We start from the raw sequence: 13,377 nt of genomic DNA, 5'->3' as shown, positions 1-13,377 counted from the left end.
TAATAAGTCTCCAGATGTTAGTCTGTTTTTTATCATTGAATTTTAATTTTATTCCATTATGATCTGACAGAATACAAGATGGAATCTCTATTTTTTGTGTATTTACTAAGGGATGCTTTGTGGCATAGTATATGGTCTATTATAGAGAAACAGCCATGTACTGCTGAGAAAAAAGTGTATTAGTTCTTTGATTAATGGAATATCCTATACATATCCGTTAAGTCTAAGTTTTTTATTGTGTTATTGAGTTCCATATTTTATTTGTTCAATTTAAGTTTGAAAGATCTATCCAGTGGCGAGAGCAGTGTGCTAAAGTCACCCAGAATCGTTGTGATCTGTTTGGTTCCTGGAATCGAGAAGGATTTGTTTGACATACATGGATGTGCTGCTGTTGGGGGCACAAATACTATGATCATTATGTCTTCCTGATTAATGGTTCCCTTAAGCAGTATGAAATGTCCTTTTTTATCCTTTTTGACTAACTTAGGCTTGAAGTCCACTTTGTCTGATATGAGAATGGAAACACCCAATTTTTTTACTGAATCTGTGTGTGTGGTATGTTTTTTTTTTTTTTTTGCCCATTCTTTCAGCTTTAGTCTGTAGATGCCTTTTTCTATGAGATGAGTCACTTGGAGGCAGAATATTTTTGGGTCTTTCTTTTTAATCCATTATGCCAATCTATGTCTTTGATTAATGAGTTTAGGACATTAATATTCAGGTTTATTATTGAGATATGGTTTGTATTCCTGATCATCGTGGCTTATTTTCAGTTTCTAACTTGACTTGCTTTCTCCTTTGGGTTTTCCTTTAGGGTAGTTCCTCCCTATGCTGACTTGCATTGTTGTTTTTCATTTTGTCCTCAAGTAATATTTTGCTGAGAATGTTCTGTACTACAGGATTTCTATTTGTAAATTCTTTTAACTTTTGTTTCTCATGGAAGGATTTTATTTCATCATCAAATGTGAAGGTTAGTTTTGGTAGATATAACATTTTTGGTTGTCATTGCTATTCTTTCAGAGTTTGAAATGTGTTGTACCAGGCCCTTCTGGCATTTAGGGTCTGGGCTGAGAAATCTATTGATATCCATATTTGTTTCCCCCTGTATGTAATCTGATTCTTTCCTCTTACAGACTTAAAAGTTCTATCTTTATTTTGTATGTTAGGCATTTTCATTATGATGTGTCTTGGTGTGGATCTGTTGTAATTATTTTACTTTTGGTCTCCTGTAAGTCTCTTGTGTTTGATTTTTCCATTACATTCTTCAGGTTTTGGAAATTTTCTGATATTTCTTTGAATTGTTTATTCATTCCTTTGGTTTGTATCTCTGTGCCTTCCCGAATCCCAATAATTCTTAAATGTGGTCTTTTTATGGTAGCCCATAATTCTTGGAAGTTCCGTTCATGATTTCTTACCAACTTCTCTGTTTGGTCAACTTTATTTTCAAGATTAAATAGTTTGTCTTCATTGACTGAGATTCTGTCTTCCAGGTGATCTATTCTGTTGGTGATGCTTTCTATTGAGTTTTTAACTTGGTTTATTGTTTCCTTTATTTCAAGGATTTCTGTTTGTTTTGTTTTCAGAATCTCTGTCTCTTTATTATTGAAATGATCTTTTGCTTCCTGCATTTGCTCTTTTTACTCTTTATTGGAGTGATCATACATTATCTTCATTTGCTGTCTTATCTCATCCCTTGCTTTGCTGGATCATTTTAATTATGTACATTGTGAACTTCTTTTCTGACATTTTTATTGCCATGTGGTCATTGGATTTATTAAAATAGCATCTTGGTTTGTTTGGAACTTTCTTCCCCTGTTTTCTCATGTTGTTCCTGTGTCTTCCCTTCTAGCAGTGAGAATTTGAGGTATTGCCATTCCCCCCAATAGGCTTGTTGTGACACTGTAGGTTTCTAGTACCTCTCCTTTAAGGGGGAAATCAATATGAACAGCACCCAAAACAAACAATATGCAGCCCTAAATCAGATAGCCCTTATGAATTTGTTAAAAGTATTGCCAAAATAAACAATAGGATGAGTTTGATTATTAGCTACAGTATAACCAATAGATTTGCAATGAGATCTATAGTTTCTAATGGTGGACAAAGAGAATGGGGAGGGGTGTAGGATGTAACAGATAAAGGGATAAGAGGAGAGTATATAGAGGAACTAGATTATAGGAAGAATGAAAGTGGAATCAAAAGAGGTTGGTTACTAGCATAAGAAAAGGGAGAAAGAGCCTCCAAGGAAACAGGTAAGTAAAAAAAAAGAAAAAAACAAGAAACTAAGAAACCAAATATTAAAAGAAATACTATATAGCAGTCATATACTACTCAAACTTCACTGTTTTTAGTAACCTGATTCATGAAAAGTACCTGACAATGAGCTTCAAGTTTACAGCAGGCATCTCAGGATGGCAGTTACCACACCTAAAGATGGCAGCTTCCCCACCAGGGATAAGCCAAGAAGGCTGCACCAGCTTCTGAACACATTGATGGATGAAGAGCCACAACATGGGGCAAGAGTGACACATCAATTCAGGGTGCAGTCTGACCAGGGTCCTCATGAATTTGTAAGTATTGATTTTAATGTTACATTTTAAAAACAAATAGAAAAGAATTACAAAATAGAATCTCTATAGTAATTAATTACATATTTACACACAGAAGTATTTATCATTGTGTCTTATTTCATATGGGCTTAAAGGACTTATTTTTTTTAATCATTGGATTGAATCTCTATGGCTGCATTACTATTTCTTGAGGAGTTGTTTACTCACAAGTATCATGTCTTTATACAAATTTCCCCTTTTATTTGGATGCACAGTTTTTCTAGGAAAAAAATTATTGGTTGATAGATATTTGAAAGAAGTTTATGTCTTATATTGCCTTTCAGCCTCCATGGATTTTGAAGACATATTAGCTAATTTTTGATATGATGAGTTGTTTTACTCTTCATGCTTTCAATATTATCTCTTTTTTTCCAACAATTTCACTATAGTATTTATCCTTTTCTGTGGTTTGACTTTCTCAGGTTTCTGTTAGCTATAGAAAATTCCAGCAATAACAGTTGATGAGTTTAAATTGCACAGTGTCATATTCTGATGAGATTTCACCCCATCCCAACTGCATATGGGTCAATTCCTTTTCCATGATTTCTACTGCTTATATATTGTTTATATAATATTTTCTCTTAGTCTTTATTCACCAACTTTGTTTTGAGATTCGTTGTTTTTGCATTTCTGTGCATTTGTTGAAGTAAACTTTTCTCAATTTTTACACCTTCCCCCCCAAAACCAGTAAGTATTCAGCTGCATTTGACACTGACCCCCATGGACTGAACTGAAGAATGTGAACATGGTAGTACAACAATAGACAATTCTGCATCCTCTTTGAGAATGAATTTTAAGATTCCTTTGGAACCTACCTGCTACTACTGTTTTATTTCTCAATTGAGAGCTGATAAATAAAGCCAAACTTCAATGTTCAATTGATTTTCAAGGTATTTCCAAAACCATTGATTGTGGAAACAATAGTTTCTCCAACAAATAGAGACAAGGCAACTGAAAATTCTTGTGCAAATGAAGTTGAACTGCTTACCTCACACCTTACATTAAAACTCACTCAAAATGGATTGGATAAAAGCTCTAATTATAAACTCTTATAAGAAAATATAGGAAAAATATGCATGATCTTTGTTTTGGTATTGATTCCTTCTATGAAACCAAAAGTAAAAGCAAAAGAAGAAAAAGTAGATTTCATAAAAATGTAAAACCTTTGTGTACTAACTGACTTCTACCAAGAGAAAGAGAATGAATGATCTTCAGAGTAGGAGAAAATACTTGGAAATCATATATATGATAAGGGTATAACATCCAGAATACATAAATTTTTTTTGTACCTCAAGATCTAAGACTCTCAATTCAGTTTAAAAATGGGCAAATAGATATTTAATACATTTATTTTTTAAAGAGTTATACAAATTTCTCATAATGATATCCAAAGATGTTCAGCATCATTAATCATTGAAGAAATGCAACTCAAAAGCACAATGAAATACAACTTTATGCACACTAGGAACATGGGAAGTCGAAAACTAAGATTGAGCAAAGATGTGTGGAGTTTAAAACCCTCATATATAAGTTTAGGTGTGCAACATGGTATAGATCCTATAGAAAAGAATTTGGAAGTTCCTCAGAATGTTAATCATAGATTTAACATATGACCTAGCGATTTCACTCCTAGGTATATGCTATGGTTTGGATATGGTTTAAATGTGTCCCCTTTAGTCTCATGTGTTGATATTTAATCCCAATTGTGAGATATTTGGTGGGTAAAAATATAACCTGACTATGGTGTTTAATGGTGGGGTCTTTGGAAGATGAATAGAATAAATAAAATCATTAGGATAGATCCATGATTGAATCCTGGTTGTGAAATTCCCAAGTCCTCGAGTCCCCCAAAGACCACTAGGGAGCCAGAGTCCAATGCAAGCACAAAAGGACCAGTTTATTCAAGTGGCTGCTCGGGCACTCAACACAGAGCAGCTTAGTAGTCAATGCCGAGTACACTGAGCACAAATTTACAAGCTGTTTTATACACTTCAGACAAAGGGACTCAGTTTCTCTTTTACAATTGGAGGGTTTGTGTCCTTGTTTGCATATCAGGATATGTTTTGGCTGCTAAGTTTTAGTCATCATAGTAACCACTGGTCTATATGAGGTCAGCGGTGAGGTCAGCTTGACTGCAGTCAGGAGGATCCCCCATTACCCCTGGCGACAGCCTAAATTAGCTGCCAATGTCATCCTGTTATCTAGCTAGGCTGACTTCAGTTCATCTGCAGCTTTTCATTTTTAACCCATTTTTAGCATCAGCAGCTCTGGCAACTTTTTAAGTTAACTCATTGGAGCCTTACAGTTGCTTTACTGGAAGATGGAGACAAGAAAGGACACATGCTCCTTGTCTCTAGCCAGGTAATACCTGCACCACCTCTTGAATTTTCCAGAAAAAAAGTCATCACCAGATAATGCCCCTCAACTTGGCACCTCCAGAGCTATGAGCTCAAATATGTCTTTCCTTTATAAAGTAGCCTGCCTCTTGTATTTTATTATAGTAACAAAATTGGACTAATATAGCTTATATCAAAGATAAATATGAAAGTTTACCTTCTCAAAACATTTAGGTAAATGTTCATGGGAGCACTATTCATAGAAACCAAAAGGTAAAAACATTCCAAATTCCATCAACTAAGAAATGGATAAACAAATGTGATATATCCATGTGATTAAATATCATTTAATCATAAAAAGGAATAAAGTATTGATAAATGACACACACTGGATGACCTTGAAAACATTATGCTACATGAAAAAAGGCACATACAAAATGAATGATTTATTAAAAATAAGCAAATCTGCAGAGACAGAAGAGTAGTGGCTACGGGGTTTGTGGGAATGCAAAAATGGGTATGACTGTGTAATGGACACAAGGTATTCATCCAGGGTGATGAAAATGATTAGGAACTAGGTAGTAGTGATGGTCACACAATATTGTTAAGGTCCACAGCATGGAATTGAAAGGGGTGAATTTTAGTCATGTGAATATTATAACAACTACAAAAGGGCAGTTTATTGATAGAAGTGGAATGAGAGCATTGGAGGAAAATTAGACTCTCTTCATAACCTTTAAGGATTTATGGACTGGAGGGGCCTCAGGGGTTTTATATACTTTGTGTTTTGATCCCAAGTGCATTCTTTTCCTTCTCGTGCATTCTAGGTGGGTTTGACCTATCCTCCACTGGACCTGGAATGATTTTCCTCTAGTACTTGGCATGGTTGCTGCCCTCTTCATTCAAAATCAATCATGCTGTCACCTCCTCAAACACTTCCACCTGTGTGACTGACTTCTTCACAACTGTCATGGTCCAGGTCTTATGTTACTACCCCAATGGGCCCTCAGTATCACACCACCCAGTGCACATGATTCATAGCATTGATCAAAAAACTTATTGCATTGATCACTAGTTGTCTCCTCTCTGGATCAAGTTGGAGCTCCATAAAAAAATAATGTGACTGCCCATGCCCTATCCCCCATGATAGGTACATATCAGGCTCTCACAGAAAGACCTGTTGAACAAACGAATGAATGAAACTTGTCTGGGAGAAATTAAGCCTTGTTTAAGTGAAAATCGGTGTAGAGAAAATTTGAGATTCCAGTTATTGTCTATGATAGGAAGCAGGAAGTTCAAGTCTCATTGCAGACTTGAGCATTCTTCATGGTGAAATCTTTCTGATCAACATGCTACCCACCAGGCCTAGTCAACAAAGGGATTTTTCCATCTTTCTCTTAAAATTCTGCTGGAGCTGACTTCTTTCACTCTTTGACTTCAGGAATTCACAACCACTGGACCCTGGGCTCCAATTCACCATTATACAGATGTCACCAGGTCTTGGCAAACTAGTGTATTTACTATCTCATCATTAGCCTAATATTGCTGTTCTTTCCTCCATCACTTCACACAGCATCTCCATCCTAAGAGTAAAAATTCTTTGCTCCAATACCTGGGAGGAGACTCATAAACCTGTCATAGGGTCTCCACTCATCATCTACTATTTTGAAATTTTCCTTCATTGGTTCCCACATTGGAATCTAGGCAATGCAAGGTGCTCATTCTCAATTAACAGGGTCCCCAGAAGAACCAGTCCTGATATCAGGTGGTCATCATAACGTGAGATTTCTTGAAACTCCCCAAATTTTTATACTATATTATACACAGAGGTGGCTTTTTGCACCTGCAGAAGAATGACAGATTAAATCTAATCTAGATATTCCTATTCTCCTTTGTCAGATACTGAATTTTCTAAACATCCCTTGCAGTACAAATGATGATGTAACACAGTTCAGATTAATGAGAATTTCAGGGAACAGATACAACTATCCCCATACCCCTTTCTTTCCAAATTGATATTGGGTGTGAGGCCTTGACCTGTGGCAGTCTTGAGGTCATGAGGCATCAAGCCACAACCAGGAATAATAAAACAATCTATGAAGAGCCTGGGTCACTAGAGTCCTCAACCAATAAATCTATGCACAGTGCAACGTGTCCATGAAAATACTTAATTTCTTTAGAAATTAGAAAAATATCACCAATAATATTTTGTTCATTACTATTCCCATTTTTTTATGCCCTCACTACCTCCATTTCCTCCCACTGATATTGGAGAAAGACCATGGATAATGGTGTAGTTTAAAGCTATGGGATCTGTACCCATATTGTATTTTCTTCCTCAAACTAACCAATAGAGTGCTTTGCTTCATCAGTATGTTCTCTAAGACTCCCCTGTTACAGTTTTGAACCTGGTATAAATCTTTGAGATTATAGGCCTATGGAAGTAAAAGTTGTTTTCAATGACAAAATAATACATGGATGATGAAGAGTGAGTCAACCTAAATATTTAGTACAAGGATAGGAAAGAAAAAATAAAGCACCCGTATGGAAGAGTTTTTTTGGTAGATTTAAACATGAATGCTCTATAATACAGATGTTTTGAGAAAAATGAGGTCAGCAGGTCAGCTGGTGGCAGGGGAGGTCCAAAGGGCACGACCATACCAGTGCTCATGCCAATCTCCATAGGCGGTCCCTGCTGGCCACCCCATCCACCTCAGTTGCACAGAGCTTGGAGTCCTGGTGTCTCCACAGCCTCCAAAGGTCCAGAAAGGATACAAGGTGAGCAGTGCTGCACCCTCTACCAGTAAGGTGGAAGTGGGCCAAATGGAGGACATCCAAGGGGCTGCTTGCACAGCTCACTGACCCATTAGACTCCCAGGAACAGAGAACTGGCAGAGGTTGCAGGGCCAAAATCCTTGAGGAGAAGGGAGGGACAAAGAACAGAGGTTCCAGGAGGTGCGAGTCCTGGTTGCAGGGTGAAATCACCTCAGGGGTGGGCTCACCTGGTGGTCTTCTGCCTCCCTCAGGCCTGGGGTGTGACCAGTGACTGAGTTTAGGGGAGACTTCAGGATTGTGTATACTCCTGGTGTATTTAAGCTGTGTTCAGGTGCAGATGTAGTGTGAAGACACTCTAGGCATGGGAGGGCATATAACTTGGGGTGTCTGTGTGAAATCCTTTTTTGTGGAGAAGCAGGGATACAGGTCTCAATGAAGAGGGGGTCTCTGAGGAGAGACAAGCTCTTGAAGATGGTCAGGTCTGATAGTAGGTGGGTTGGTTTTTAATGGGGCTGCCAAAGGGAGTCCAGTAGAGGGGAGTTCAGATTAGTAACCTAAAGAAGCCCTCTCACTCCCTCAAAATCTGTCTTTTGATAAGTGGATGAGTCAGGGGACCCTTTCCCAGAAAATGCTAGGTCAGAATCAGTAGACTGCTTCCTTTGCAGGTAGAATAACCTTGCACCCAACATCCCCCTCCCTACCCACACAAGCAGGGTAAGTCAAAGACTTTTGCTGCCTTGCTGCCATTTTACTCTTCCTTTGGTTAGACTGGATCTTAGTCTAGCCTCTAGATTCATAGCCTAGGATCATTAAGGCCCTGTTGAAAAGGGGAACATTCATAGTGGTGGGGGCCAAGGTAGCATTCAGATGCCTGGACTATGTGAGTGTGCGTGGATGCACACACATGGCCATATGAGAACACATGTGACTCTATGTGTATATGAGAACATATACAACAGTATTTCTAGGTGTTGTGTATATTTGTATCTGCATGTGTGTAATTTTTGTATGAATCTGTATTTGTGTGATGCATGAATATATATAAGTAAGACTTTTATCATGTCTGTGTGAGTTTGTGGTATGTGCATGTGAGTTGTTACGTCAAGACCTTGCATGGCTATAGACCTTGTGGGCCAGCATCATTCCTATCCCTGGATTCCTGTGCATATGTGTGTGTTAAGGGTGGCTGCATGTGGTGGCAGCACTGAGCACCATTAAGGAGGCCCTGTGGAGAGGAAGATAACCCCCAAGGGTAGCTTGGAGGTTGGGAACTGTTGCTTCCCCCCATGCTCAGGGACTATAGGTATGAATCTTTGTGTATTTGTCTCTGTGTATGGCTTGTTCCTTTTTGTTGAAGAAACGCTCCAGAATGGTACCACATTCTACTCAGGAAACTTGCAACACATCAGGGATCCCTCAGAAAGGCCCAGAAGTTTCTGGTTCAGCCCTAACATGGAAGGAATTGGTAGGTTTTCAATTGAGAACAATTGCAGGTAGGAGAGTGTCAGTATAGCATCTGGGGAGGGCTCTGGTTCAGATCCTGATCCCATGTTGTAACATGTGTCAGAAATTTGTTCCATTTTTAGGCTGAATAATAATATTCCAGGGCAGGGATAGATTATGATTTGTTTAGCCAGGCACTGGGCTAAATGCTTTACCGGTTCTGACACATTGCAACTTCACCATAGGAAGTAGGCATTTATTCAGCAGATAATTATGGAGCACCTACTGTGTACCAGACACTGTTTGAAATCCTGGGAATAGAGCACTGAATAACAGAATTTCTGACTTCAAAAAGCATAGGATCCCAGTATATCAGCAAGTCAGGAAATAAAGTAAATAGGTAAACAAACAGTGAGGCTATAGGAAAGTATGGAGATAAATACAGCAAAAAAGGGTATATTGAAGGTTGGGCAGGGTGAGATAGCAGTGTGCTGTTGTTAACATGGTGATCAGGGAAGGTGATTTTGAGGCTTGTAAATTTCTGGGGGAAGTTTTCCTGGTGAAGGGAATAGTAAATAGTGCAAAGATGTGAGATAAGACTGTGCCCACTGAGCCAAGAAAAAGGAAGGGATGTCAGCCCTGACTGTGTATGGAGTAAGTGACAGAAATACAGAGGAGTCTAACTCATGCAAAATCTATGGCCTTCATGAGGACTTGGGGTTGTCTCTGTGAGTGAATGGGAGCCACAGGAGGGTTCTGAGCAGAGGGTGGAGATGATCAGATGTACACATACCATATAGAGGATTTTTTTGTTGTTGTTGTTAGAATTTTCTTGGATTTTATTATCAAATCTCTACTATAGGAACACTGAACAAAAGGGGGAACAGGAGGGTAATGTATCACTAGAGAGATAGCAGAGCACAGTTGTTAGGGACACAGACACTGGAACCAACCTCGTCCCACTCCTTATGAGATGGACTCCCCAACATCTCTGCCACAGTTCCCCACTTATAAAACTGGGATAGTAGTAGTACCTAGCCAATGGGATTGAACAAGTTAATATATGAAAAACATTTAACACAAAACAGCACATGGTAAGGGCTATATGTATTTGAAAAATAAAACAAAAGAATTTTAAATTAGCTGAATTAATTTCTCCATGGGTCTCACAGGTCCTTAGCCATATACACAATTTTTAGATGTTACAGTAGATATGTACACATGTCCTTTTAATTCCTTCATGTTATGTATACTGAAGCCATGTCCAAATTTATAATTTACAGTGATTGCCTAAAATAAATTACAAACTACCACTCAACAAGGGAGTCATGAGCAGGGACAGGGACTATGGACACTGGCACACCACATGGTGAGTGTCATATTTTGACCCAACACCAGTCTCACCCTTCCAGGCAGCACCCTTTTGACCCTCAGTGTTCCTACTTGCTCATCTCATCTAAGGAGGTTCATCTTGACTAACAGCAAACACCCCACTCAAAACTATACTATTACCTTTCTTAAATTCAGATTAATATCCCATATTCTACCCCTTAAAGGCACCTAAACACTCCTCTTATAGTAGCAAAATCTATCTGCATTTCTGTAATTATGCACAATATATTGTCATAAGAATTTCCATCCAATATTTCAGATCAATGACAAGCACATTCCAGTCATAACATGATTCTCTGCATGAGGCCACCCTTGACAAAGCCCACTGATCACAAAGGGGTGAGAGAACTTGCTAAAGTGTGCCTCATTCCCCATCATGTCCTCAAGTAGAGATTCCTGTTGGGCTATGTGCACAGCCCAGAGCTTTCTTATCTGTGATGTTATGATGCTGAAAGTGCTGATGACTGCTGACACCCTTTCCCTATTTTTTCATTCACACCGTTTCTTCTAAGATATCCCCTACCAAATATTAAATGGGGGGGGGGTCTTGTTGAATTCTTAATGAGAAGCTTTCCTTCTTGATTGTATTTAGAGGGTTTTCTCCAATGAGTTATCAAATGTGCAGGAAATGAAAACTCTCTTACTAATTCACGGACCATTTCTCCTCACTGTGACTCCTCTGGTGTTGAAGCAAGGTCGAGTGACCACTGAAGGCTCTTCCACATTTGCTGCATATGAAGTGCTTCTCTCCACTGTGCATTCTTTGATGAATAATGAGGGAGTAATTCTTACCGGAAGCTATATCACAGTGTTTACACTTGTAGGGCTTCTTCCCAGTATGGTTTCTCAGCTGCACAATGAGGAAAGAGCTCAAATTGCAGGCTTTCTCACATTCATTACATCTCTATGGTTTGTCTCCATAGTGAGTTCTCTGGTGTGCAATAAAATGAGAGCTACAGCTAAAGGACCTTTCATACTGATTACATTTATGGGGTTTCTCACCATTGTAAATTATCTGATGAGCATCCAGGTGACAGCTTGGACTGAAGGGTTTCCCACATTTATTGCACTCATAGGGTTTTTCTCCAGTATGAGTCCTTTGATGCCTAGTAAGGTGAACCATTTGGCTGCAGGATTTTCCACATTTGTTACATTAATTCTAGAATGAATGGGGCTTAATTCTAGAATGAATGATTTCATGCTTAGTGAGGGCTTAGCATTCTCTGAATTCTTTGCCACACTCCTAGAAGTTATAGGGTTTCTCCCCCATATGAGATCTCTGATGTGCAATGAGATGGAGCTCCAGCTGAAGGACTTTCCAAACTCTGCATTTACATGGTTTTGCTCCAGAGTGTGTTTGTTAGTGTTTACTAAAGGCTGAGTAATCCCTTAAAGCCTTATCACACTTATCACAATTAAAAGTTTTCTCCCCAGTATGAGTTCTCTGATACTCAATAAAATGGGAATTCCAGTTGAAAGATTTCCCACACTCTTTACATATATAAGGTTTTTCTCCTGTGTGAATTCTCTTATGTACAACAAGATTCAACTACAGGCTTTTCCACACTTACTCCATTTGTAGGGTTTTAATTCAGTGTGACTTTGCTCATGTTTAGTAAGGGAAGAATGATTCCTGAAAGCTTTTCCACACTTGTCACATTCATAGAACTTCTCTTCATCATGGTTTTTCTTGTGCTGAATCAGGTAAGCGTTCTCATGGTACTCATAGGGTTTCTCTGCAAACCAAGAGCTTGTGTGTTGAGTGAGGAACAAGTCATACCCAAAGACTTTCTCCCATTCATTGTATCTACAGCATCAAGTGTTTGATGAAAGAGAAGTAAAATAAAGGAAGAGAAGTAAAATATATTCTCATATTCTTTGTAATCATACAGTTTTCTCCAAAATGAAATCTTGAATGCTCATTTAATGATGGGTTCTGGTTAAAGATTAGATGGCACTCATTATATTCATACAGTTTTTCTCCTGTGTGCATTCCTTTATGATCACCAAAATGTGTTATGTGATTGATAGATTTAAATGCATTAGTACATTTGAAAAAATTATCCCCAGTTTGCATTTTTACAAGGTGAATAGGGTAGATGTGGTAGAGAGCTTGGTCATAACCACTGTTTTCACAGGTAATCTTATCTGCATACATTATGGCTGAGTTACATCTCCAGCTTTCAGAATGCATATCAGGCTTATAGAAATGCTCTAAAAAACACTCTGACATAGAACAAAGTTTACATTCTGGCTGTACACTTCCCCAAGTTCACAGAATTCAGAACCTCTCTGTGATAGGATTTGGTTTTGCATCAAGAACTCTTGCCTCATAGCTGTACTCTGGTTTGTGTGGCATATTTCTAATTAGTCTTTACATCCCCAAACTCCTAACCTAGAGACCCAAGGATCATCCTATATGTATCTTTTCTACTTCATGCCATGGGATTGTTCTTCATCAAAACCACTCTGTTTGGATCAACACACTGTTTTCACACCTCTCATTCACTCTGGACAAGTGCTCTCAGGACATATCTGCTCCACCAACTTCCAAGGCTCTTCTTTTTTTTTTATTGTAAACAAATGGGATACATGTTTTTTCTCTGCCTGTACATGGCGTAAAGGCATACCATTTGTGTAATCATAAATTTACATAGGGTAATGTTGTTTGATTTATTCTGCCATTTTTTCCCTTCTCCCACACCCCTCTCACCCCTCCCCTCCCTCTATAGAGTACTTCCTTCCTCCATTCCTGCCCCCCTCCCTAAACCCAACTCCAATACCAACCCCAACACTAACCCCGCCCACCCCCCATTATGTGTCATCAT

The 13,377-nt window shown here is 38.6% G+C and overlaps 1 pseudogene; it reads right to left on the bottom strand.

Annotated features, from left to right (window-relative positions):
- Positions 1–11,192: 11,192 nt before the first annotated feature.
- Positions 11,193–13,117, bottom strand: LOC124961194 (zinc finger protein 606-like; annotated as a pseudogene).
- Between the last annotated feature and the right edge of the window lie 260 nt (positions 13,118–13,377).

This window comes from Sciurus carolinensis, chromosome 12 (assembly GCF_902686445.1).
Source record: "Sciurus carolinensis chromosome 12, mSciCar1.2, whole genome shotgun sequence".
Taxonomy (NCBI): domain Eukaryota; kingdom Metazoa; phylum Chordata; class Mammalia; order Rodentia; family Sciuridae; genus Sciurus; species Sciurus carolinensis.
This window is presented reverse-complemented; position numbering and strand designations above follow the sequence as displayed.